The 25573-nt window shown below is 45.2% G+C and overlaps 1 protein-coding gene across 1 annotated transcript in view; it reads left to right on the plus strand.

Annotated features, from left to right (window-relative positions):
- MSI1 (musashi RNA binding protein 1) overlaps window positions 1-25573 on the plus strand; it is a 75987-nt gene that overhangs the window by 2651 nt on the left and 47763 nt on the right. Inside the window, exons 3-6 of the mRNA XM_017814371.1 lie at window positions 49-195; window positions 1728-1803; window positions 4078-4198; window positions 4576-4701. The gene's annotated coding sequence lies outside the window, so the exon portion shown is untranslated. The remainder of the gene's footprint in view (window positions 1-48; window positions 196-1727; window positions 1804-4077; window positions 4199-4575; window positions 4702-25573) is intronic.

The raw sequence follows: 25573 nt of genomic DNA on the forward strand, positions 1-25573 counted from the left end.
GTTTTTCACCTTCCTTTTTCTTTTCTTTTTTTTTTTTTTTTTTCCCAGCCGAAGTGGTGGATAGCAGAGAGGAGGGCACGGATAACAGCGTGAGCCGCCGATGAGATGGGATGGATCCCAAGCGCTCGGAGCAATGCCGGCCCGGCCCGCCTGGTGGCAAACTGCTTTCACTGGAAGCGCTTCTCCGTTCAGCAGGTCTGGGAACAACAAATGCGCTCTCTGGGATTGGAGACTGTAATCTTATGCCTCTGCGTTTCCAAGTTTTCAGGCTCATCCCTCTCGAATAGAAACGTTCCCTCCATCAGATACTGTCTTAACAAACGCTGAGATAAGACAGAAGTGCTGCAGAGATAGCGCCTGTGTCTCAAACTTCACAGAGTTTCTGCGGGCAAAAGTTTCCTTCATCTTCTTCCTGTAGTCCTGGAACGGCAGAAATCAATATTCTGACATCTGTAAATCCTTTGTTCCCCTTTTCACCAGGGCTTTATCAGCTTTGGGAGGGAGGGAGGGGGGAAAGAGGGCGTTGAGAGAGCCATTGTCCCTTCTCTCGGGAATGATCTGGAACTACTATGCAAATCTCTATTTGAAGACCCTGGGAACTGGGGGAGGGCTTTAGCTGCGATCTCAGTGGGAGGGGAGCTCTGCATCCCTGCTCACACACTCCTGCCTAGTGCAAGGAGCGGGGAAGAGTCTTTTGAACGGGCAGAAGAGACATTTTGTGCTTTGTGCGCTCCTGTGAGGCTTTGCACTCCTTATGTCTCCTGCTTTGTGCCTTTTTTTTCTGCCTGATTTTTCTAAATGTTTGCATAAGAACTGGGGAGGGGAGAGACCCGAAAGCTGCGATTATCAGGGATGAAGTCAGAAGGGTGCAGGGTGCAGCACGTCTCCTGCCCCTCTCTCACCCCCTGGAGTCTCCCACCAAGTAGTGGAGCAGCTCCAGTGGTTCTACCACATGTACATCCCGACTGCTGGTGTTAGCACAGGGCACGGGCACAGTTTCAGTAAAGCAAATGATTCAGCTGGTCAGAAGGAGTGGGGTGGAATACTTTGCAGTTCTCAAATTATCACGTTGTAGCCAGGTCTTAAAAAACTGCCTCTTACAGGGGCAGAGACCCACAGAGCAGAACCTGCTTTGTGAACCCCTGTGGTCTGTCCCGGTTGGCTCCGTTTCACCTGTTTTTTATTAGGGCAGGGTCACACTAACTGCCAGCTTCCTGGAAGTTGTGTAGGGTCCTCCTTAGGCCTCATGGAAGGGGAGATATCCTGTGCAGCCACGTGGATGAAGAGGACAGTGGGGGAGGGACAATAGAGATCCATATCTAGGCATTTTTGTGTTTATAACTACTGATGTAAAGGCAGTCACAGTACTTTTGATTTTCTGACCTTCATTTTCATGGTGTCAATCTCTGTTCATCTTTCAAACTTTGAGGGGTTTTGTGTTCCAGAAAACTAAAAATTACTTTTGAACAATGACAGCCCTGGAAAATGCAACACTTTTCTCTCTCTCCTGGGCAGCTGAGAAGATGCAGCCATTTAAAAATCTCACCTTCTGTCAAAACCATAGGAACACATGCCCTGAGACCTGATTCCCTATTACCTCCCACGTTATAGCCAAAGCAGTGCAAACCACTGGTGTTTGTTCTGCAAGTACTTTACTGCTTTGTGGAGGGAAAGTGCATCACAACTGTGCTCTCACCGGCTCTCTTTTTTTCCATGTGTAACTCCAGAGTGACTCAGCTGACTTGGGTGAACCCCTGGAAGTGTGCTAGCTGGAAACCAGCCTGGACATGCCCTCTGGCTCCTGTAAGTGCTCCCAATACCTGTGCACACTCCTGCATCCCTGCAGATACTTTTCTGAGGACACTTGTTTGCAGGGGGGCTGATGTCTGAATGCACATTCTTCTCACCCACGCCTCACATGCAAACACACATCCTCGAGTGCACACAGCCATGCCCTTTCTCTCATACACATTTGTGCACATACACAGATCTTTTTGAAAGCTCCTGTTTTCAGAAAGGTTTTATTTATAGGTCCTGCCTGGTTGTGAATGTGAAAGGGAGAGAGTCCCTCAGAGAGTTCCTTTCATGTGTAAATCAGCCTAGGCTGAGAGCATTGGGGTCACTGAGAGGAGGATTTCACTCTTAATTACTCAGAGAGAAAGCAGGCAGGGGACTTTCTCAAACTAATAGGGTTGTTCTCTGCTGGGGAAAGCAGCTTGAGACGCCCAAACTTCTCTTGCATCAGACTTCAGGCTCTGATTCACAGGCCTCTTCTGCCAGTAGCAAGAGCTGGTGTCTGTGTGGCACTTGGAACAAACAGTTCAGCTTCCAAAACAGCTTACTTATTAAAGATGGTTATGTTCACTCTGATAATTGGGTATTCTTTGGAGACCAGCAGAAGAACTGACCTAGCTTCCTTTGGTTTTATGCCACTTTTATTGAAGAGGATATTAGTTAGTGATACTTATATCTGTGACTCCACCTGAGGACCTCAGTACTCTTCCAGACCCGAAGGCTTCCACCTCTCTGCCAAGCAGAAAAATGTTGTTGTCTAGAGATTAGTCCAGTGAGTAGGACTCTGAACTTGGACTTAAAACCAGCACTGAATTCCCAGTTCAGCCACTGAACACCTTTGTGTCCTTAGTGGTGGACAGGGTAATCTTCTCTTTAGAATGGGGCTCTTAAGAGCAGAAGTCTTTGGGTTGTGATACTCTTGGTAATAAGACTGCAAGTGCCAGGGTAGAGGCTGGTGATGAGCATGTCTGGAGAGATGTGTCTTTTTCCTGGGATGCAATGCAAGCAGGGGGATTCCCCTGCTGAAGTAGCATTATCACCTTTCATCCCTGGACACAAAACTGAGTCTGGAAATCTACTGCAGAGATGAGAGTGGCCAGTCACCAACCAAAAGGTTGTCTACAGGGGCTGCAGGACCTTCTTGAACACCTGCACAGTAGCAGGAGGTGTAGCTGTCAGTGGTTTCAGCAAAGAGATCTGTGTTGTCAAGTGCACACTCACACACAGGCAAGTGTGTTTTCTGACTTCAGCTGACAAAGCTAAACTTACACCCTCTCGTCTTTACCTCCTTTTCATTCGACCTCTGCTTTTCTGTACAGGAAATAAATGTGTTGAGGGCTGAACGTTCCCAGCCCATGCACCAGCAGCCTCCTGGGAGCCCTGATTTGGGATTCTTGGAGCTGTGTTAGTTCAGCTTGCCTGGGAAGGCAGAGGGTTTAGTCCAGGAGCACCTGTTTGAGGATGCCCAGCAGTGGTGGGAGCCATGGGCAGATGAGGTCAGCAGTCTGAAGTGTCTGCAGAGGTCAGAGGGAAGCGAATGGGTCATTTCTCTTGCAAATGAAGAGCTGCAGCCTGGAGCAGCCTTAGCAGAGCCCAGCATGTGGGTCCAGGCTGTTCCTTTTATGAGCTGATGGAAATGGGGCCCAAAAGGACTTCCCTGATGGAGTTCTATCACAGCCTTTGTTATCTTTCCCTCCTGCAGCATGCACTGGGCATACAATATGGACTGGGGGTTATCCTGGCTACCAGCACAGTCAAGAGGATGAAGGCTTTATGGCTGCCTAGAAAACCTTAGGCTGCAGAGTATCCTTATTGCCATTCCAGGAGGAAAATCTTGGTTTAAGATGTAGAACACATGTATATTTCTGCTTTAGTGCTCCCTTTTACCCAACCTACACTAAAATGAGTAAATCCAAGGGCTGCTTTAAAGTAATGCACATAACTGAGTAAGGGATTGAAAAGCCTGGATTCTGTTCTTCCTTCTGGTGGTAAACTGTCAGTTACTTTGACAAAACCCTGTGAATGCCTATGCCTCACTTTTTCTGCCAAACACTGGAGAAAGATAGTGTATTCTTTTTTCTAAAACATTTTGAGGATTTTGGGTACAGAATGCTTTATATATACAAAATGTTGCTGTTAGCACCGTGTATCAGTGAAATCTCTTTTAGTCTGCTTTTATGCAATAATGTTACTTTCTCTGAATTGTTGATTTAGAATTAATTTTAATGTTGTGTAAACAATGTCAGTTCTCTCTTAACCACTTGCTCTTTTGCTTCTTTGCAGACCACCGGGGAACTCCCTTAGCTGTGACATTATAATGGGAGGTGGAGACACCTCGAGGAGAGGGTCGAGACAGACAACAGCAATTACAGTCAATAACATCTCTGACTTGCCTCAGTTACAGGTTTGTGTGATCTGGGCATGCCATCTTTCCTATGTCCAGGTATCTACAGTGAGGCAGGACATGAAAATAACTGTTTCCCTTGTAGGAACTTTGGGAGCAGCTTCGTGTTATTATTATTGTCTTTTCACAGCCTCAGATAGAGTTGGGCAGGGTGAGGGGTTTAAGGAAAGGCAACTAAGGTTGTAATAAATGTACTCAGGGTTTCCCCTCACTGCTGTGATGTCACAGCCATGACAAGCATCTAGAAGTTAGAACAGTCCTGGGACTGCCAGAGCTTACACTAAAGGGAAAATTAACTTATGTTTAGATTTTACTTTTCAACCTCTGCTGTGTGTGCAGGATTGTTTTTTATGGCTTTCATCTCTATATTTCTTTAGAAACCTCAGGAGAACTGTCCACCCTTCAAATCTGTTTTGATGTGTTTTAAATGCATGACATGGAGCACAGCCACTCTCAGTAGATTGCAGAAAGAGGCCATCAAACCATAACACATCTTCGGAGGGGTGAGCTTGTTCTTTATTTCCTAGAAGCATCAGCCAGGTTTACACCACTTTGTGTAGGAAGAGCTGCAGGAGAAGATGAATGTTCCTGAGGGCTCAGAGGCAGTTTCATGTTTGGGGTAAGTCTGAGGTTAGCCATGGAGCCCGGGTCCAGGCAGTAATTTGACAGCAGACATGGGCACACAGTAATGCAGGCTCTGAAAATCGCAGGAGCCTGCTGAGTTATTGTGAGCTGGAGGAGCTTTTCTGTTTGTGGGCACATGGGTCTGCCTGCCTCACATTGTGCAGACATAACTGAGACATAAAGGAGGCTGGCAAATTGCAGAACACTGATGGAAGGGGGGGCAGGGGGCTGGGGAAGAAAAGTTAAGAGTTCGAAGACAAAAGGCTCAAGCCTAGTTGTGAATTCCTAGCAGGTAGTTGGTCTTTAAATGAAAGCATTTGTCAAGTAACTCACTGATTTAATGTGGGAATTGGATAGATATCTGCAAAGTTTTTTGCACCTTGTCTGCAGTCTGATTACAGGAGATATAACAGAGAAAGAAGTTTTACTTTCTCCCAAGGTATGTATTTGTTCATGTACCTAAAATATATAGGGCAGGCTGTATAGATGACATCATAAAAAGTGAGGCACACATGATACATACAGTGTTTCTGCAGATTGTGGCTGGTTGTAAATAAGGCCTGTAACTTGCTTTCCTTCTGGTAGTGCCCCATCATACCATGAGCACTGTTGTTGGATTACCCAGGGCCTTGCCTTGGCCACACTGTATCCCCTGTCCCACAGAGCCTCCTGTTTTACCTGAGCAATGCAGCTGGCATTTCCATTACGAGCAGCTCCTTTCTTTCACCTGTGTTATCTCCTGTCACTGCACTGGGACCTCAGTGTCATGATAGAGTGCCTTGGCTGTGCCCAGCAGTGGCTGTGATCAGGCTGCACGGCTGTGCTATGCCCATCACCAAACTGCTGGGACAGATGCATTCCACAGAGCCCAGCCAGCAGCTCTGTCTGGGCAGTGTGTAACCCCTTTTTGTGCCTGTTGGGACTCTGTTAGGGAATGTAACAGGTTGGTAGGCAGTCCCCCTCTAGCTGATGCACAGCCTTTTAGTATTTTTAGATTGGACCATTATTTCAAGTTTGGTTTTGTCTATTTGTTTTGTTTTCTAAACTTTCAAAAGCCTCTTCTTGAGCCTTGAACCATTCCTATGCTGGAGTCCTATGAGTTAATTACTGAGGACTCACAAGTTGTTGATAGATGCGTGCAGAAAGTAGCTACATGGTTGGTCATTCCAGTAAATCATTGGACTCTTCATGAATTTAATTCTGGTCTTTTCCTTAAAAGCCCTCTCCCAAACTGGACACAAGACAATGGACACCAGCAGGCACAGCTCCCAGTGACTAGGATATTGTCACATATCCAAAAGCCTGGTGGGAGGAGCAGACATTAGGTCTGAATTCATCCTGGCAGGGAGATTTGGCTGAGAGAGAAGGAAAAGAAGGTCAGAGGCAGCTCCAAGGAAACGGCTTTGGTTTAAAATGTTTCATTAGAGTTTTCACACTGGAAACATAAAGTACAGGAATACAATTGCTTGGCAGAGAAGCCACATTTAGTAGCAGTCCTGTATACATTCACTGCTCTGTATGGAAGGAGACACAATATATCCCTGGCCACCTCAGCAAAATTACAGGTTGCTCTTTGGAAAGGTGACTTTTTTTCAAAATAGCTTACGTAATCTGGAGAATTTTTTTAATCAATATTGATAAAAGATGTTCTTTTTTCAGCAGACCATTGCTCTCTACTTTATCCACTCAGCCTTTCCAGGGCAGACTGGCTTTATCTAAGCAGTGTATCAATGTCAGTCCAGCTGGGAACACTATTGGGATGCTCACCTCCTGTTTTTCCCCTTCCCCTGTCTGTCTGTCTTTGATTTCTCCTGTTGTAATTCAATAGGATAATCAGGGATACCCTTTTCCAAAGGGTTAGTCTTTCCCTGCTGATTCAACAAGCTCCCTTTTTGAAGACAGTTGTTACCTGCCACTTGGACTTTGTTGCCTCAGGATGTTTCACCTCCCCATGCAGGCACACTTACCTGTGAGACCTGCCAGTGCAGGGCTATGGCAGATGTCACCAGGGAGGAGGTAGGAAATGGGTATCAGTGTGTCTCATCTGTTTTCTTCTTTTGGGACATAGCTTGACCAAAGAACCGAGCAGTTGAAATGTCACAGTTGAACAGTATGTGGTGTGGATGGATTATTTTTTAAGGGAAGCCAGGATTAGTGTACATTTGGGGTTTTTTCTGGTTTAAAATACAGGTGAAAAATTTGGAGGGGCTTTGTCATTACATCCCAATGGCAGTTTTAAGTTTACTCTGGCTTGGAAAGGAGGGTTTCCCAACAGACTGGCAAAACAAAAGCACACATATAGTGCCCTGCAAAGGTCATTCCTGACCAGACCCTGAAACAGCTGAAGTACAGATTGCCATTATTTCACACTTTCAACCTGTGTGGCATATTTGTACCCAGGTTCTTTTGTCAGCACTTCCAATAATTTTTACGTTCTCCACTGGCTGTGCTGGGCAGTGTGTTGACAGGGCCCTGGGTGCACCAGCTGACTTCACAACCTCTTTTCCCCGTCCTACAGGTTTGGCTGCCTGTGCTCAAGGTCTGTCATGATATGGTGGAGTGTAATGTGGGATTAGAGGTGTGTGCCAAAGAGCTGGGAGAAGCCTTCTGAGGCCTCTGAGCCATGGCACAGAGCTGCCCTTGTCCTCAGTCCTCGTCTGGGGTAGGCTGCAGGGGTATCTGTGCCTGCCTGTGGACCTTGCTGATCCTGACTTGACTTCCTGGCTTGGCCTCAGACCTGGGCTCACTGAGATCTTGGCTAAATGTGGTCACTCTCACCAGAGTTCTCTGCTGTTCTTGCTTGGTCACTGTGCCCCTGTACCTGTTTACACCGAGGTCCTGTCCCTGCTGTCCTCGCTGCCAGCCCTGCTCCCCTTTGCTCCTGGGGCTCCCCAGGCTCCTCCACAGCTGCTGCTCTGCCCAGCTCCTGGCACGGACCACAGCACCTCCGTCTGTCTGAGAGGGCATGAGCAGGGATATGAGAGGCATTACTGCTATGACCATAAGGAAGATGTGGCATTAGCTTTGCCTCCCTTCGGCTTCCCGAAAAGCCAAACCGAAATCCGGGTCTGTCGGCACGAACCCGGCCTCCGGGAGAGCAGCCGGCAGGAGGAGCTCGACAGACACGTCATGGATCATTCCCAGACAGTCCCAGCCGCATGTTTCAAGGGCATCGCTTTAGATCTGCCTTCTTGGGACTTCCTTGCAGACAAACTAGCAGCAGAAGACAGAGGAAACTTCGTGGCATTGCAACCGAGCAGCCTCAGTGATTTATTTTAATTTTTTTTTTAGACTTCTCAGGTTGTTTCTCCCACTGCAATGCCTTTGTCTTTGTTCAGAAACTTAAGGTATTCGTGAAGATGTTTGGGATGCCTTTTGGTCCCTGGCAGTGGCCAATTGTTTTATCTTCCAAGAAAGCTAGTGTAAGATTTTATGGACAGCATCCAAACCACAGAGTAAAGAATTCCAAAACAATGTTTGTCTTTGCATAGGAAGATATCTTCCTGGAGTCCTCGTGACCTCTGAGGGGACCTGCAAGCAAAGAGCTCTGAAATGTATCAGCACCACTCTGAATATGGGCCTGACAAAGTTATTCAAACAGCTCTGCCTCCGTGTATGCAGTTCATCTTTGTCTTCTGTGAGAAGCAGATAAAGAGGACAGTAGTCACTCTTTTGCACAGCACAATGTTTTCATCAAGTAGGTGCAAAGTGTCACTCTGCTTCTTCAGGCCAGTCCTGCAGCCCTAAACTTCCCAGGCTCCATGGCCATACCTTTGCACCACCTTTAAAAAATAATGAAGATTAATTTTTTTAATTGATGAATTCTTTACTTTTGTAAGTCTGGCCCTCATTTAGTTACTGAATGGGAACTAGGTGCCTTCTGGTCCTGAGTGTGGCTGTAATAATTATTTTGATTCTTACTGTGCCAGAAACTATTCTAATGCATATCAGCATAAATTAAGTCAATAGAGATTCTTCAAATTTATCCTGGTGTTCAGGAGAATGGAATTCATGCACTTCAATTTACAGCTTATTAAGTGATCAGAATTAATGAACTTGCAACGACCTTTTCTGTTCTTGTTTACACGTTTTCTTCCTATTCACTCATAATGTACATGATTTAGAAGAAGGAGAGTTGAAAAGGCAGTGTGTGGGTCAGATGTGTCCCATGGAGCACAGCATTGTGCTTCAGGCTTTAATCATATCTGCAAAGCTGTGATGTAGGAATGGCACCTCTGTTGATCCACAGAAACCCAGCTCGATTTTCAGAACCCTCTCTGCATTCTGAGGGCTAGAAAAACATTTATACTGAGGAGCAGGGAAGTTGTGTAATAGATGCAGAACAATTCCTCCTCTTTTTTCTTTCAATGAAGTACTGTATTTCAGTCTGGAGGTTGGGAATCATGCAAACCATCAGATCCATCTTTTCTTTTATTCAGGGATCTAGAAATCACTTGGGATGTCACCAAGAAAACCTTACATAAACCCTGTTTTTCCCAAGATCAGCTGGAGGTTATCCCACTGTGGTTCATTCAGCTCAAGGTTGGAATGATGAATGTTTCCCTTTGGTTTTCATAATGTCTTAGGCTAAACTTGTGAGGCTGTGTGCTCATCTGGACGTCATTTCTGTCTCACTTCATGGAACAGGACAACTTCTAAATGCTCCATCTGATCAACTGCAAAAATTTCGGACACTTCCTATTATTCATGTGAGAGAGAACACCACTAATTTGTGAAAATACTAGGAAATCAAAAATGGAAAATTGGGAAGCAGATACCGCTGCATTTGTAGATGAAGCAACTGAGTGATAGCTCTTGCATACCAATACCTTTATCTCATCTCTGTCTGTCATTCTAGAAAAGTTATCATGTGAGCACACTCAAAGATCTGTCACCAGATAAATACAGGGCTTGTATGCAACCTTTGCAGAACTGGAGGAGAATGGAGATCCAAAGTTAGAAGGAAAAAGGATGAGGAACACGCAGAAACCTCGATGTGAGGGAGCTGAGGTCACCCTGCTAGAACAGTATTGTAAGTGTGCACAGGAACACTGATAGTGATATTTAGAGAACCCATTTATTCAGGGAATGGAGGTAGATGGGGCATTAAAATTCTATTGTAGGAGAGAATAAGGGATTTCTGAAGAGGAAAATGCCAGGATCACAGCAACACATACACAACCTGCTCGGGGGCACACACATGCCCCAGGCATTGGAGGGAGAGCTGAGAGGCCTGGAAAGGTGACATATGAGGCATTTGTGCAGGGGGGAGGAAGTGAGACTTATGGAATAAATCCCTGCACGAGAGAGCAAAATCTTCAAAGGAACGGCTGTAGATGGTGAATTGCCCACATGAAATAAGAAGCAGAGGATGGGCAGCCACCTCACTCTGAGCAGCTCTGATGGCTGCTAAGAGCAAGGGGGGCCATGGCAGCAGATGGGAAAGGTGGTTTCAAGCCATGTGGGCTGATTCTGGCCATATATGACTTGCTGGAAACCAGAGAAACTGGTTAGTAAGTCGAGCAGGCGACTGGAGCCCAGGGCTGGACAGAGCTCCAAGCAGAGGCACACAAGTACTCACCCTGAACATGCTGCTCCTCCCTGTGCTAGTGCAGAGGGGAGGCATCTCAGGGACTACCAGGCACTCCCTGTGGGTGAAGGTACCATGCAGGGGCAGGTAGTCCCTGGAAGTTGATGTGTTCCTAGTTCTTTTTATCTCTTTTTGCTTATGTACCTGCATACCAATGTTGAAAGATGAGAGAGACCCTCAAAGGCAGGCATAGTGAAGTGACACAATTGCCACTGAGGATTTGTTAAAACGGGGAAGGAGAGCCCATGGTTGCATTTAAGGAAGGTACAGCACTCTCGATTCACAGGATTCAGCTTTAACTACAACTGACTTAGAAGTCCAGTTGAAAAACAAACACAGCTTAATACAAGGTTCAAGTACTGCTCTATTTTCTGAATTTGTTAGCTTTTTTCTTCTTCCCTTCTTAGTCCTGGGTGTTCAAGACCACAAGGCAGTAACTTAACAGCACTACTAGTATTTCCACGTTCTGTTTCTTTAAAAAGTTCATGAAAGTTGTCACAATATCCCAGTAAAGCTCTTTCTGCTGTGCTATCTAATCCAAAGTAGTTTGTATCAGATTTATGTTCTGGCAGCTCTGTGATAAACTTGGACTCTACCACATTGCAAACACAAAAGATTACTTAAAGTTGTTGTTATTGAATTTGAAGGACTCTTCTGTTTCATGGATCCACACCCTCGTATCAGGGTTGTGGTCCTCAATGGCTCTGTACCTCATACGTTTATGAATTTAGGCAGACTGGAATGAAGGCATTTCCACTAGTGACAGTTTAATATTTTAGTAGATTCAACCTGTTCTTTGTGTTAAAATTGTGCCTTTTAAAAAACACGGTAGAAGATATGAAGCATTGGAGAATTCAGTGAGGTCTGGCATTTTGACCAAAGGGTCCTTGATGTGTAAAAGTTAGGTTTCTCCTCTCTCATGTAAGTCTCCTTAAGCCTGGTGTCTCAGTTCATAAGGCTTTCCTGAAACCCTGGATCAACCTCGTGAAGTTCCTAGACAAAGACAGTTATGTAGAAAATTATCAGACTCTCGATTCCCCTGGTGTGAGGCCTTGCAAACTTGAGCCTGAAAACATAAAAGACTGAAACTATGATGTCAGTCACACCCTCAACACAAAGATTATAGGTGTAACCAGAGGAGGAATTCATTGCAAAATCTCTCTGATCTGAAGTCAAGCAGAGCTCTGGAAACAGCTGCCAAATACTCAAGGCCAGAGACTTCTCATCCCGGGGCCGGTTCATCACCTGTGTTATCTGGTGCTCTAAAGCCTGTTCTATCCCCAGTTTATGGAAAGAGAAAAGGTAACTGACATCCACTGCAAAAGTTGGAATATTTTATTTCTGTGTTGTATTTGTGGTTTTTTTTTTGTTAAAATGAATCTACATTTGGTGGAAGGAATAGTATTTTTTCTTACTATGACTCCAGGGGGAAAAAACCTGTTTACTATCTCCACACTTCCAAGTGAGAAGTTCACCTTATAACATAAAATGTGCCTTGGAGTTGCAACTAACAGTGACTACCATCACTAATAGTACAATGGTCTGTACTGTCTAACTGCCCCTGGAGCGAAAAATCAGTTTAATCATTTATAATTAATCTTTAAAGTACATGTCTTGGAAAGGTTATATAGTCCTGGTGTGGGACCATGCAGCCTCATCCCTGTATTGTTTCTGTACTCATGACCATCACAATTTCACATGTTCATTATCTAATTCTGCTGACATTTGTAAAACATTAATGGAACTTGGGGGTTTTCTTCTAGTGTTATATCCCAAACACATGTCTCTCTAGCTCGGTGGGACTCTGGTGGAGGGTCACTCTGCACTACCCTGAGACCTGCTGGAAGCCCAGGTGTGCACAGGCAGCAGTGAACGGGGCAGGGACAGGCACAGGACACGATGAACTTCTCAGCTGACTTTTGGTTTCCAGCCCCACGCTCTGTACTGTTGTGTTCTGCTGTGAGAATCCTTCAATTCTTCTTCCCTTTGGGTCTTTAATGCTAGCAGATGGAAATCCATCTCAACTTTCAAAAACTCTGAATAATTTATTAAGAACAAAATTGTTGGGTCTGAGAGCTGATTCCTTCTCTCTTTCTTTCTTTCCCCTTTTCTCTCTGCAAACTGCCTTTCAGAGGCAAAGTTTCTAATTACAGGTCAGGGAGGCAGGTTTAATCACACAGCAGAGCCCTTGATGCAGTATTAGAGAGTGTTATTTATACACCTGAATTAATAGGGATGCAGCATTTCAGCTGAGAAGAATAAGGTGGTTTTCAATTTCACTCTTTTTATGTGAAACAAACCACATCAGATTCACTGGGCTTTTTGACCTAAATTATTGGGATTGTGAGTAACTAGCAAGTAGCTGCTGTGCAGAGCTAAAGCAAAAAAAAAAAAAAAAAAGAGGAAGAATAGACAGAGAACTGCTCACACAGCAGAGGAACAACAGAAGCAGGATATATTGGAAAAAGCTGGGAGGGGATGGGAAGAGAATAGAGAGAGAGAGGAAGCCATTGGGAAAACTGAACAGGGTAGAAATACACACGTGCAGCTGTCTATCCCAAGGAAGACTTTTGGAGGGTGGTAGCATCCACAGAAACTGAGGGGCAGTGTCAGTCTGTTGGCACACACTCAGATACCTCAAAATACTGCCATACTTTTAAGGCCAAGAATAGGAGGGATGGAGATGAAACATGAAGCACGTGAGGGGTCCCTTGTACTCGGTGCTGCAGGGAGTGGGATCCCTGCACTGTCAGCACTTAGAGGCACCATCAACTTCTGCTGGAGGTGTTGGTTCCGTAGCACTGAAAAGAAGAGGGAAATCTGGGCAGGATTGCTCCTGCAGTGCTGTGAGCTCCAATGTGACTCTTTTACAGCATCAGAGATGAATTTTCTCTGCTAGATTGAATGTGAAACTCACATTCACTGTGCACTTTCATCTAGTTTTGTCTCTGTTTCTAGCTCGTGTGGTTTGGCTTAATGTTTGGTTTCTGCTTGGCTGCTTGGAAAGTCTGTGAAAATTTTTAGGGGCTTTCTGGACTTCTTTTTAGGGTAAAGAGTGGGAGACCTGTGCCTCTGCATCTGATTCTCTAAGCTGTGGAATACACTGAGTTGACTGAGATCCTGATCTCGGAGTCATTGTTTAGGCTCTGTGATAGGTTTGTGTGTCTCCCACTAGGCAGATGTGTTGGGCCACATGATGGGCAAGTGTCCCCAACACCAGGCTTTTCCTTCTACCACCAGTTCTCCTGATGGTGGAAGATGGATGAGGCACTTTGTCCCTCAGTTGCCCTGCAAAGCTGTGAAGCTCACCATGACCTGCCAAACCAACATATCTGCCATCTAAAAATCCTGAAGTGACAGGGAGGGTTACTGTGCTTCAAAATAGCTAAAATTCAGGTTCTGTGTGTATGGAGCAAAGAACAGCAGCGAGGATACCAGATCTTATGCTCAGTATGTGAGACTTGGCATGGCCTTGAGCTCCTAGAAGCTGCATTTTGCTGTGAGTGGTAGATTTCTAGAAACCATACCCAGCAGTCTGTAAGCTTAGCTTAGAGACAGATGAATGCAACACAGTCAGTACCTGTGTGATGTATTACTTAAGGGAAAAAGGTTATCTACTTTTGTAAATTTACATTCAATCCCAAGATAATTTTTTGTTTAGTATACTTAGACTATGAACCTTGTTCTCATGTATGTCTGCAAATCATTACCACAGTGCTGGAGCAGTGTGTGCAGGGAATAGGAACTGATTCACCAGGTCCAGGGTGTCACAGTGCCCTGGCCATTGGATCTGTCAGCCTGGGTCTCCAGCAGTGTGTCAGGATCCAAAACTGGGCTGCAAGCTGGAAAGAAAGTCCATTGCAGACAAGGGGTCAGAAGCCTGAGAGAGCAAGCAGAAGAAAAGTCTTCAGCAGAGAAAGATGGAAACGCTGCTCTCCTGGACACAGTGGGAGCAGGCAGCTATGCTTCCCAGGCTTTGCATTGCCAACAGGAGGTTTTCTACCAGGCTGCCAGGGAGGAGGATGCGAGGTCTGTGTGTGCTCTGCCTGTGACATCCCTGTTATTACTGTCACATGCAGGTGGCTGACACCCGCCGTGACAGAGGCAACTGAGGGCTTCGTGTTGTGCTGTTCCAGACAACTTGTCGGGGGTGTGATAGTCAGGCTGCCCTTCCTGTGGGAGGAGATTTAGAGAGCACTCTTGGTTTTTGGTGTATATGTGGGTTTTCTCCTCTGAAAATAGCTGTCTGTTGAAGTGGGAGCATTGCAGAGATGGGAGAGGATTAGCAGTGATGACACGGATGGTCATATTTCAGGGCAAACACCTGTAAATCAGTCTAAGCCTCTAAGTAGCAACCTATTAAACTGAGTTCACCTCAGCAGCACTAACACTGTGTCTGCTCAGGAAGGCTAAGAGCCCTTAGAGTATGGCTGCTGCTACAAGCTTAGCCTGTTACCATCTTTGTACCACTGCAAATGGAGTAGATATGGATGTTTACAGCAGACAAGACAAAAACATTTCAAAGAGGTGATGACATCTTTTTAATACATCTGCATTTCTACTTCTCTCTGCTGCAAACTCATGTTTAATAAACTTTGCATAACAGAGTGTTTGGAACACATTTCCTATAGATATATGGCCTAACCACAAAGTATTAATGATTGTTAAGTTACTCTGTGAACAAACACTCTGTACCTGTGACCTGGCTGTGAAAACGTTACCAGGTCACAGAGCTCAATCCAGTTCTCTCAGCAACTTCCAGAGTGATTTCTGACATTACAGTATTTTGTGCCTGGGTTCCACTGTTCCATTATCCTGGAAAATAACATCAACATCACCAAGGCTATGAAGACATATGAGATCTTGGGCTAGTTTGTGTGTGCAATTGAGATTGCATAAGGAAAGCATCCTTGTATTCTCTGATATTTAAATCTTCTCTTAGTCGCTCTGCTTTTTATATATACTTACACACACACACTTTTATATAATTTACTTTATACAACTTAACTTATAATTTATGTTGAATATTGCTGTGAAAGAAAATCCAGTCATTTCAAATATTAGGTTTTAACAGTAGTTTATAAGTTTTCTTCCTTTTTAAAGGAAGGCAGCAAAGTTTCATTATTCTTACTACCCTGTCACCACTAGATTGGAGCATGGGTTTATATAACATTTTCTTTATTACAGGGATCAGTAGTAGATACTTCAGAGAATGTATCTGATATAAAAAGACGTACAGTAAAGAATCACTTGGTTTCTCACCTGTAAGGGAATTTTTCTTGAAGAAAAAAGCCTGGCTCACCTGATCGTGGCAATTGAGTCAAATTAGGGACTTCTTTTATTTTCTCAGATGTTCTCATGATCCTGCAGACATTGCAGGTGATCTCTTTGCTTCAGGCTGGCTGCTGCCTCTGACCACTCTGCCAGGTAAACACAGATGAGTGTCCAGAACAATGTGTTGTGAACAATGAAGAGCTCTTGGGTTTTTCTGTTGCTTTGTGTCTTCATAAATAGCAAGTTGTATGTTAAAGACTGAGAAACAAGCCTAAGTAGGTCCAGGGAGTCATTAGAGTTATAGATAAACAATACAGATCTCTTGGCACATCTTCACACTGGTTGCTGTCACTGCCTCGTGAGCCTGGGGATTCCAGTGATGCTGATGTTGAGTTTTCAAGAAGGAACTGGGAATAAAGAAATGGGACAGATTTTACAGGGGAAGTGCATTTCTACAATTTCCATACGAGCTCAGTAAAATAACTGCTGCAGATCTACGAGGTTCTTAAAAGCCATCACTTCTTCAGGTCAGTGGCATACACCATTCTCCTAAGAAAATTAAAAATTTGCATTCAAAACAATTTGCGTCCAAGTAAATCACAGTTAATGTCATCATCCCTCATTTACACATTCAGAAAGTAAGATTTCAGCAAGGATTTACACGAGAGAGAAAAATAGGAGTCAAATCTTGTATAAGGATGTCTCTGTAAATACGTATCCTGTGTTTTCACTAATAAGTGTTCAGAGATCCTTCTGGCTTTGGAGTTTGGGAATTACTGGGAACAACTGGTGTGCCTCTGAGCTGCTGCGTTCATCCCTTCAGGATTGTGCTGTTAGGTCACTTTCCTTGCTGAAACACTTTGCCCTAGTTTCCTTCCAGAAACAAGGAGTGTTAATTTCTTAAGAAACTTTTGTTAATTGTAATGTAAGCAGTTTTGAGGGAGGGGGAAATCAGTTGTATTAGAAAGAGGATCCAGTTCTGCACGTACAGAACGATGGGGATTTGACTGTGGCAAAATCCTGTTCCCAAATTTTCTTGTGAGTTTTTGGGAAAGACTGCACCTCTGTGGGAAGGATGGTTGGCCTGGGCGAGTTGCTGGCATACAGCTGTTGGTAAAAAAATGCACTCTGTGCCACTGCCTGGGTAAAACACATTTCATTCTCTAGTAGGCATAAGGAGGTGCCAGTGTCATTGAAATTTTGTACTCTGAATAGTTGCTGTAAATTTCATCTGGGCAATATCCCCAATTGTGTTAGATATAATTACGTTCAAAGTTCTTTTTAATCATTTATTTGGAACATGTCCCAAGATTCAGCAGTTTTGGATTGGGACAGAAATTGAATTATTTATTATCAATTAGAGGTTGTCAGAGCCTTTGACACCACGTCGAGCTGGCATTGTTTGGTATCTGTATTAATGATCGTATAGATAAAAGCATGAAATTATTGGTTAGAAAGCTTTTATTCTGGGCTGAGAAGGCTAGTTTGCATACTTGGCTGGATGCTTCCCTACACTCACTGTCATTATGGCTCTGTTTAATCAAGTCAACGTCGCCTGTGGAATCACTTGCCTGAAAATTGATGAATTGAGTGTAAGAATAATTCCTCCTAGATGGAACCCAGTTGCCATCCCAGCCCAGCACATTTAGGCTCTTCTGCTTTGGCTGTGGTCTGCTACAGACCCTGGAACAATCTTTGTCACATCTGTTCTTTTCTTAGGAGAGCAATTTATTAATGGATATTGGTGCTATGGAAATGCTGGATGCTGAGCCTTTGTTCCCCCAGGTGAGGGATGGAGCTGATAAACTCACAGGTGTTCCTGAGCTCTTCACAGCTCTCTTCTGCATCCTTCTCTCATCAGTGCCAGTCTTAACAATAATTTTTCTTATTGTGTTTTGACACTTTGCAAGAAACCTCAGCTCAAGAGGAAGATCACGTAACAGAAGAGCAAAGGGAGCATGGAGAAGATGCCACGAAGATGCCACTCATCTCCTTGAGTGGCTGAGGAGAAAGGATGCTCACGTGACATTATCTCACCCCCATGTCTTCTGGATTTGGTTGTTGCCAGGGTTAGTATGGCCTTACAGGGAAAAAGGGAGGGGGGGAAAACCCTTCTGAGGACATACTTGCACAATTTTTGTGGAAAATCCATATTTTTTTCTGCCTGCACTCTGAGCTACTGGAAGCTGTGTGCATTAACCCTGTACAGAGACTGATCCAGCATGTTACAAGATATGATTTGAACAAGGTTGTAAGAAGTTACACACTATATCTGGGGAGAGAGCAGGAATTTCTCATGGGATATCTAATAATTAATGTTATAACTCCCTCACCAGTTCTGCTCTACACTAGAGTCAGTTTTTCTCATATCAGTCTTCTGTGGATTCCAGTTTCTTGAAATTTATGTAAATTTCTCATTGGGATCACTGATCTGTTAGGGGTTTTCTTCTGTTTTTTTTCCCTGCTTCACCCACACTTATCAAAAGCAGGGCTGTCCCACTGTCACAAGGAAATTATCACATACACCACTTTTCTAATTATTTCATTACAGCAAAGGAAACTGGGAATAGAGAAAGAGTGAAGTTCTCATTTTACTTGTAAATGTTGAGCTTTCAAAACCTTTTCCATTCCAGAATGCATTTAATTTTAAATCAAACTTTCTTACAAAAGAAACTCTGAGAACATTGGTTTATTTGATCAGAGATCTGATTTCAGTGTCTTTAAAGTGAAAAAAGTTATTTTATATAGCTTCATCTAACTTCTTAAATAATTGTATATACTTTTTTCTATTTTGAAAAGCTTTTCTCAATAATGCCAAGTACACTGAAAATGCCAGAACAGGTCTTTTGGATATTATTGAAATACCAAATTTATTTTGTTAAACAGAAAAATCATCATGTTTTTGCAAAACAGGTGGGCCTCAAAACAAACATATTTTTTCCTTTAGCATTCCTCCACACACAAACACTCATTATCTAGGCAAGTATTTTAATACTATGTAACTCTCATTCTTTTCAAATTGGTGACTGTGCCGTAAGAGGTACCTCTTCCAATGAGCTCACTTGGAAAAGCTGTAGCTGCATGTATCCAGCCTCTCAGGCTCAGTACTGACTTCCACAAAGGAAAGTATGCAACTGGAATTCCTGGAACAGACCTCTCTTGAAGGATGTGCTTTGTATCAAAGATGCTATTTCTCAAGGAAAAAAAAACCAAAAGCAAAACCACAACAAAACCAAAACCCAGAACAAAACCATAGCCAACCAAAGCCCAGCCCATAACAACAGATCAACAAAAATAAAGCCGCTTGTGTTATAAATCAGCTTTTGTCTTGACTTGCAGAAGGTGCAACGGCCCCTTCATCCGCTCAAATCCTTCCACTTAGGAAAAAAAAAAAGAAAGTGGAAATGGAGAATGTGGCCCGTTGAGCTCAGTGTCTGCACCTCAAACCCTGCAAGCAACTTCTCTTCCCCAGTGTGGTAGTGATGTTGCTGATTCCCAGCCTCCCTCTCCAGAAGCTGACAAGCAGCAGCAGCTCTCATCCGAGGCAGACTTGGGAAATGACTAATTAAGCAGTGATTGCAGGATTGCTTCCTGCCCTGGGTACGGGACCACAAGGGTGAAGCTTCATAAAGCTGCAGTGACCGCAGGAAGTGGTGCTGTGCATGCTCCCACAATGGGGGCATTATGGAGACATGCCCCGGAGGCTGCCGGAGACCTCGCTGAATGGATCCTGATACCATCGGGGAATGGAGTACCTGCTAGTTCAAAGAGAGCCTGAATGCAGGTTTTAATCCTTTCTGACAATTGTTGAGAGGAAATGGCCTTTCCTCTGACCTTATCGTTGTAAACAACAACTAGTCATCAGGTTTGTCCTGCTGAGGGAATAGTCAAGGTCTGTGCAAGGATTTTACTTCAGATTTTTTTTTTCTCCTCTGATTACAATGGTTTAATTCTCTAGACATGAAATGCATTCTCACCCCTTAATATACTGGCTTCACGTACATTCTTTCTTAATTATTGAGTCCATGCAGCTCGGCCTGGTTCAAATTAGCTCCTCAGAGCTGTTGGCAGACACAGTGGCCAGTTTCAGTACTCAGCCCTGTGGTTGTTTTCGTGAAGGGCTGTTGTGGGATGCCTTTTGGATACTCCAGTATCACCAGAACTGGCGAGACAAGGCGTGAGACAAGCTGACAAACTCTTCTAGCATGACAGAAAATCACTAAGAGCTATTCTGACATGGCCAAGAGGCAGGATGGGGAATTGCTGCTGGGCACCATTAGCGTGGCAGTTTTAGTATGATAGAAGGATGCAAACACTTCCGGAATTGCAGAGGTGGGTGGATTTATCTCTGTGGATTCATATGGCTTTTAATGCTAAGACAACATAGATGACAGAGGAAATGAGATGGTAGCTTTTGCTGCTCCTGGAGTTCGAGCCGACTTTCTGTGGGGAGCAGGACAGAGTGACTTTGCAGCAGAGGGCTGACCTGCTGCACTGACACAATTCTGGGGTAATGAAATCCACTTTCCCCAGATCTGTGCAGGACTCTGTCTCTGGCAGGCCCCCAGTATTGAGATGCACATCACAGTGGCCACCTGTAAGCATCCCCTTCCCAGTTACTGCTCATCAGGTGCTAAGTGGTGTAAGGGAGATCAGCTGTCACAGCCTTTCTGAGAGGGTGAGCTATTCTGAGAGAGCAGAGCTATTAGGAGGGCACTTCTGTGCCTGGTCATAGACCTTGGCAGGCTATATAGGAGGTTAGTGATGGCTTTGTACAAATGGCTTTTTAATTCCAGTGGTGGTTATGGGTAGCACTCACATGTCTCCTCTTTGGTCCCCCACGCTAAGTCAGACAGCAAGCCAGAAGAGATTTCTCCCTTGCACTGCACAGCCTGGCTGATCACTGCAAAATGAGGGATGGGCTGCACGAGTCAGCCTGCCTGAGCTCTCTGCAATAAACAGCTTTTCACTGGAGCAAAGGAACATTCCTTCCCTAGGTAAAGACAATGAATTGTAATTTTTTCTTGTTATCCTGGTTGACCCAGCTTAAGACCTTCTCTGCTTGTAAGGATTCTTACTATGTGCTTAACAACAGAATTGTGGTGTATTTTCAGCAGGCTGAAGGTCACTATGTATAGGTCCATATTTCTAGTGAAAAACCTGTAAAGGTTTTTCTGTAAGTGGGAGCAGGTTAAAAGCCACTTTCCTTGGGTTTGGAGGAATGTCTGAGCAGGCTGTGGCAGGCCAAGGGGAGACTGCTGGGTTTTTAAAGAAAGGATGTCTGGTTTTCACAACTATGTACCTGTGGTAACCTTGGGCTGTGCTTTGTGTAACATATCCATGAGAAAGGGGAAAAGCCTAAACACTGGTGGGAGCAACTTCTGAACACCACATACATCCTCTGCCAAGTGGATGGTCAAGGTCAGGGTCTCAAGTGGCGAAGTAAACAGGGTTGGATCTGCCCTGTGCTTTGTCTCTGGCACCCACATGTGCTGTGGCCAAGAACAGACTGTACCCAAAGGGATGGGTTTCTCTGATTTTCATCAGGGCTGTAGGGCTGTGGGCGGAAGAGGGCATTATAACAAACATTTGCAGTCTGTCCTGTAGCCACGTGAAGTTGTTTTGCTTGCACCATACCAAAATGTGTTGGGATCACTCTGCTTCCAGTTTTGCTCAGAAAACAACTGTACAAGGCTGTGGTGCCTGTGTGCCAGTGGGATTGACGTGAGTAAGTGGGAGTGATCTCAAGGAGCTCTGATGTGATATGCCTGAAGGACTTTCCTTTCCTGGGGGCTGACCCCTGTGGCAGGGTTGTGTAATTAGGCTGCTGGGAGATCTGGTCATGGGTATGGTGTGTGCCCTGTAATCTGCAGGACACCAGCAGGTTGTGGGGGCAGTACCACCATCCCAGTTGCCTTTTGTGTGCTTTCTGCATCACCTGTGCACTGTCTGCATCGGGGTCACATTGTCACAAGACTGAAAGGGAGGCTGTTAGAGGAAGTATTCCCCTTTCAGTTGGGATTAACCCAGTATTTCGGGGGAAAAAAAAGCTCTCTTTCCGCCCCACCTCTTCTCCCCTCTGAGATTTACTTGTTTATGTGTTTGCAGGTGGCAGCTCTTTGCCTTGTTGTGGTATTACCTGTGCTAAGGAGAATCATAAAAAGCTCAAGCAGTTATTGATTCAGTAGTGAGAGCCGTTTCAACAGTGATAAAATGCCGCCTCTCCCTCAGTTATGAAATACCTATCACATTTTCTCTGTCCACCCTGAGGTTCCCTTTAAGACTTTTTGAATTATTTCCTCCACTTTATAGAGCTGTAACAAAGGATGAGTGGCTGGATCGCTGTGCCAGCTTTACCTGAGTAAAAGGGGCCACAGACAGGCTGAAAGGGCACCTGTCAGCAGGCTACTAATTGCATGTGTCCATCAGCAGGTTGTCCTTCTACCAAAGAATGTTATCTTGGGATGAATCCATAGGCAGCACAGAAGGATCTTGTTGAGAGAGGCGGAGCAGGGAGCTGTAGAGTGCTGGTACTAACCGGGATGGTGTCTTCACAGCAGGTGCAAGAGTGAAAGGGCAGCACCAGCTATGTGAGAACTGCTCTGCCTTGCAGTGATTGTGTTAGGAAGGAACACACTTTGCTTTTCTTCCCCACAAGGAACCACTTGCGTTGCATTTTGCACAGCTCTGCAACATTTCTGGAAGTCTGCAGTGACTGGTTGGAATTCTGTGGGGAGTGAATGCTGCTTTTCCTGCTTGTTTTGTCCCATGCATGTTACACTGTGCACTGTCTGTAAAGAAGAGTGATCTTTTTGTTTCAGAGCTTAGTGAATACCATAATGGAATGCCTTGGCAGTCTTCATACCTGAGAATTGTAATTTTTTGCTGCACGGGAGCAGCACATTTTGCTGTTCTGCGCAACCCAAGCTATGGGAGCATCTAAATTTCCTTGTGCAGTTCAAATGTTCCCTGTGGCCTGTCTTGGAAGCTGCTTACTGAGGCCAGGGAAAAGGGCAATTACTTAAAGATATTTGCACGCACGTGGTTAGACTTTTTTCTGATCTACTGAGAAATAATCGCAATCACTTCCAGATTCTTTGACTCAAAGAAAGCGTCGCCAGAGCTGACAAGGTCTTATTCTCAATATGGTCTATATTGTAATTAGGATGTATATTGCCATCAGCACCCCGAGACCTCGGGAGAACGTGAGCTGAGGATTTTGCTTGTCTGCCCTTAGTGAATGCATGTGAGAGTCTCATGAATATTTTTGAAGCAGGTCAAATACTTGTCATTGCAAATCTATAGAGGCCTTAATGAAAGCAATCCTTTGAGCAGGAGTGAAGGTGGATTTCTCCTTCCTTACAAGAAGGCTCAAGGAACTCTGGAATAAGTTTGAAGGAGTAGGTAATGTCTGTGTAGTGAGGTTTTTTCTCTCTGAAGTTGGGGAGGGGAGGCTCCTGATCTTCATTCAGCTGCAGGCTGGCACTTAGCACATGTCTGGGGGCAGTGGAAGAGCCAGGCAGGACTGGGATGGCAGTGATATACTTGATATGGAAATTGGGATGCTTCCCAAAAGCAAGTTTGCTGATTATATGGCAACAAACAACTTGGTGTTAAGGGATAGGGTAGAATCTTCTTTTTTAGTAATTGTAATTATTATTATTTAGAGGCAATTACATTGTTAAATGAACATCTCACAAACATTATTATCCAGCAAAATGTCAGATGACACTATGGGAAGGTGGGGAAAACAGTGAAACTGAGGCAGTGTGTCACCCCCCTGATGCCTCCAGAGTGGGGCAGAGGAAACCCCAACACTGCTGGAATTTAGCTTTTGTGAAAAAGGGCTTGTGGGTTCTTCTTTTAACCTGACCTGCTAACGCAGATGTGGCTGAACCCCCAAAGGAGAGGGGAGAATGCAGAGTGTGATGTGCAATTCAGGTGGAGGGTCATCAGAAGCTGGTAGAACTGCGCATCCTGGTCACTTCAGAGCCTGACTGCCAAAATGTCTGGTGCAATATCAGCCCCACTGATTGACTGAGACACAGGACTACTGAGAACCCATGAGGTTTATCCCTTATCTCAATGTAAGTCCTGGAAATAGAAAGAGGTGGTGTCAGAAGAACTTGCTGTCCACCTGGGGAGCCTGGAACCTCTGCCCATGAATACTGAGAAGCCTATATTTGGCTATTTATGTCTTTGGCTGTTGGAAGTGGGCAGCAACCTGTGCTGTTGACCCAAGGTTACATCCATGATTAGGACTGAGTTTCATTCTATTTCCTTGAGCTTATGCTGCCATTCACTGATTTTTGTTGCTGGAGCTCCTTTGTCTGGTTTGATTGCATCCTGACCCTAACCTGGTGAGATCCCAAACAGTGCCATGTTCAAAACAGAAGTTCCCTCCTCCTAAAGCACATGCAGGATCACTAGTCCTTTTCTTGTACTCATGATGCTCAAGGGGGCTGGAGCTGAGCTTCTGCAGCCCTGGCTGCTTGGTGATGGAGTTGTTCATACGAGGGGAAGCCTGTGTTTTGGTGGACGTGTGGTGTCCTGCCTCCCGTTCCTCAGCAGCCCAAAGGTTTCTCTGTTTTTTAGGGCTTCATACATCCAGACAGACTTATTTTTTTAAAAAGAGATAGAATAACCTCTGCTCTGGCCTCAGTGCAGGAAAGCTTACCCCCAAACTCTCTCTCCTGTTGCTTTGCTTGGTGTTGCCTTGGAGCCAGGGAGGACCTTTCCAGTAAACTCCTGCACAAGAGGAGGCCTGTCGCTGTGAACTCTTGCATAGTAATTAGAGGAAACAACTTTGGGCTCCCACCACTGCTTATGCAACAGGGCTGGATTTGGAGTTGTTTGTCACCATGCAACCCAGCACCAGCACGCTGGTGCCTCTGTCCTGAAACCCCTCCTTTGCCTCCATCCCCCAGCTGCTTTGCAGATTGCAGGAGTTTCTGTCCCACAGTCGGCTCCCAGGTAAATCCTGTCTGGGACCTTTCGAGGGAAATCGTAGCCTCTCAGCAGAAATGGTCCAAGTTTCCAAGGCAACTCTCCTCTAACCCTGTTTTGAACGCTGCCTCGTTCCCATAGAAAGTTGCCCATTAGTCTGGTCAGCAGCTGCTGCGGGACCACGCCACCTCCAGAGAAGTTGTTCTTTGCTGGGCTCTTTATTCCCATAATGAGCAGCCGGGGGGCCGCGGGTGGCTTGTGCTGCAGCCCCCGAGCAGGGCCCTGCCGGCGCTCGGGAAGGGCAGCGTGTCCAGCACAGAGCTGTTTTGAGGGGGTGCTTGTGCCTTTCTACCTTCCCAGGGAGAAAGAGGTACTTGGGGCTCCTGGGAGGTGCGTGGAGCAGGAGGATCAAGTGCTGATGGGGCTGCTCTTGGGGGTTTTCTGGCGAGCGGGAAGGTGACAAGTGAATAAAAAGGACACGGCATTTTATTTAATTAGAAAAACCAAACTCCCTAAAACTAGCCTCCGAAGGGCCTCCGTTGTCATCAGCTGCACAAAGAGCTGTGACAAATGAAAGGAACTGAGCAGAGAAAAGGCTGCTTTCTCTTTGTGTCTCTTTCCCAGCTTCTGTTTGCTTTGCTGTCTCCCTTGCTCCCATTGATCAGGCATGTGGAAACATTCCTCCTCCTGCGCTCCCATTGTGGCCGCCCGGTTGCCAGGCTGCCGTTGGCTTGAATAACTTCACTAAGCCAGGCCTCTCCAAAACCATGCCATCCGGCGTGCTGGATGCGGAGCCAGACACTGCCCTCCCATCCTCCTCCTCTCCCTCCCCCTCCCCAGCAGCAATGGGGTGCAGTGAAAAAATGTGCCAAAGAACAAGGGAGGTAACGCGGAGCCCCAGCTGGCCCGACGCGGGGGAGAGGCGTGAGCTCGCCCTAAGA

Source organism: Lepidothrix coronata, unplaced genomic scaffold (genome assembly GCF_001604755.1).
Source record: "Lepidothrix coronata isolate B3197 unplaced genomic scaffold, Lepidothrix_coronata-1.0 Scaffold44, whole genome shotgun sequence".
NCBI lineage: Eukaryota > Metazoa > Chordata > Aves > Passeriformes > Pipridae > Lepidothrix > Lepidothrix coronata.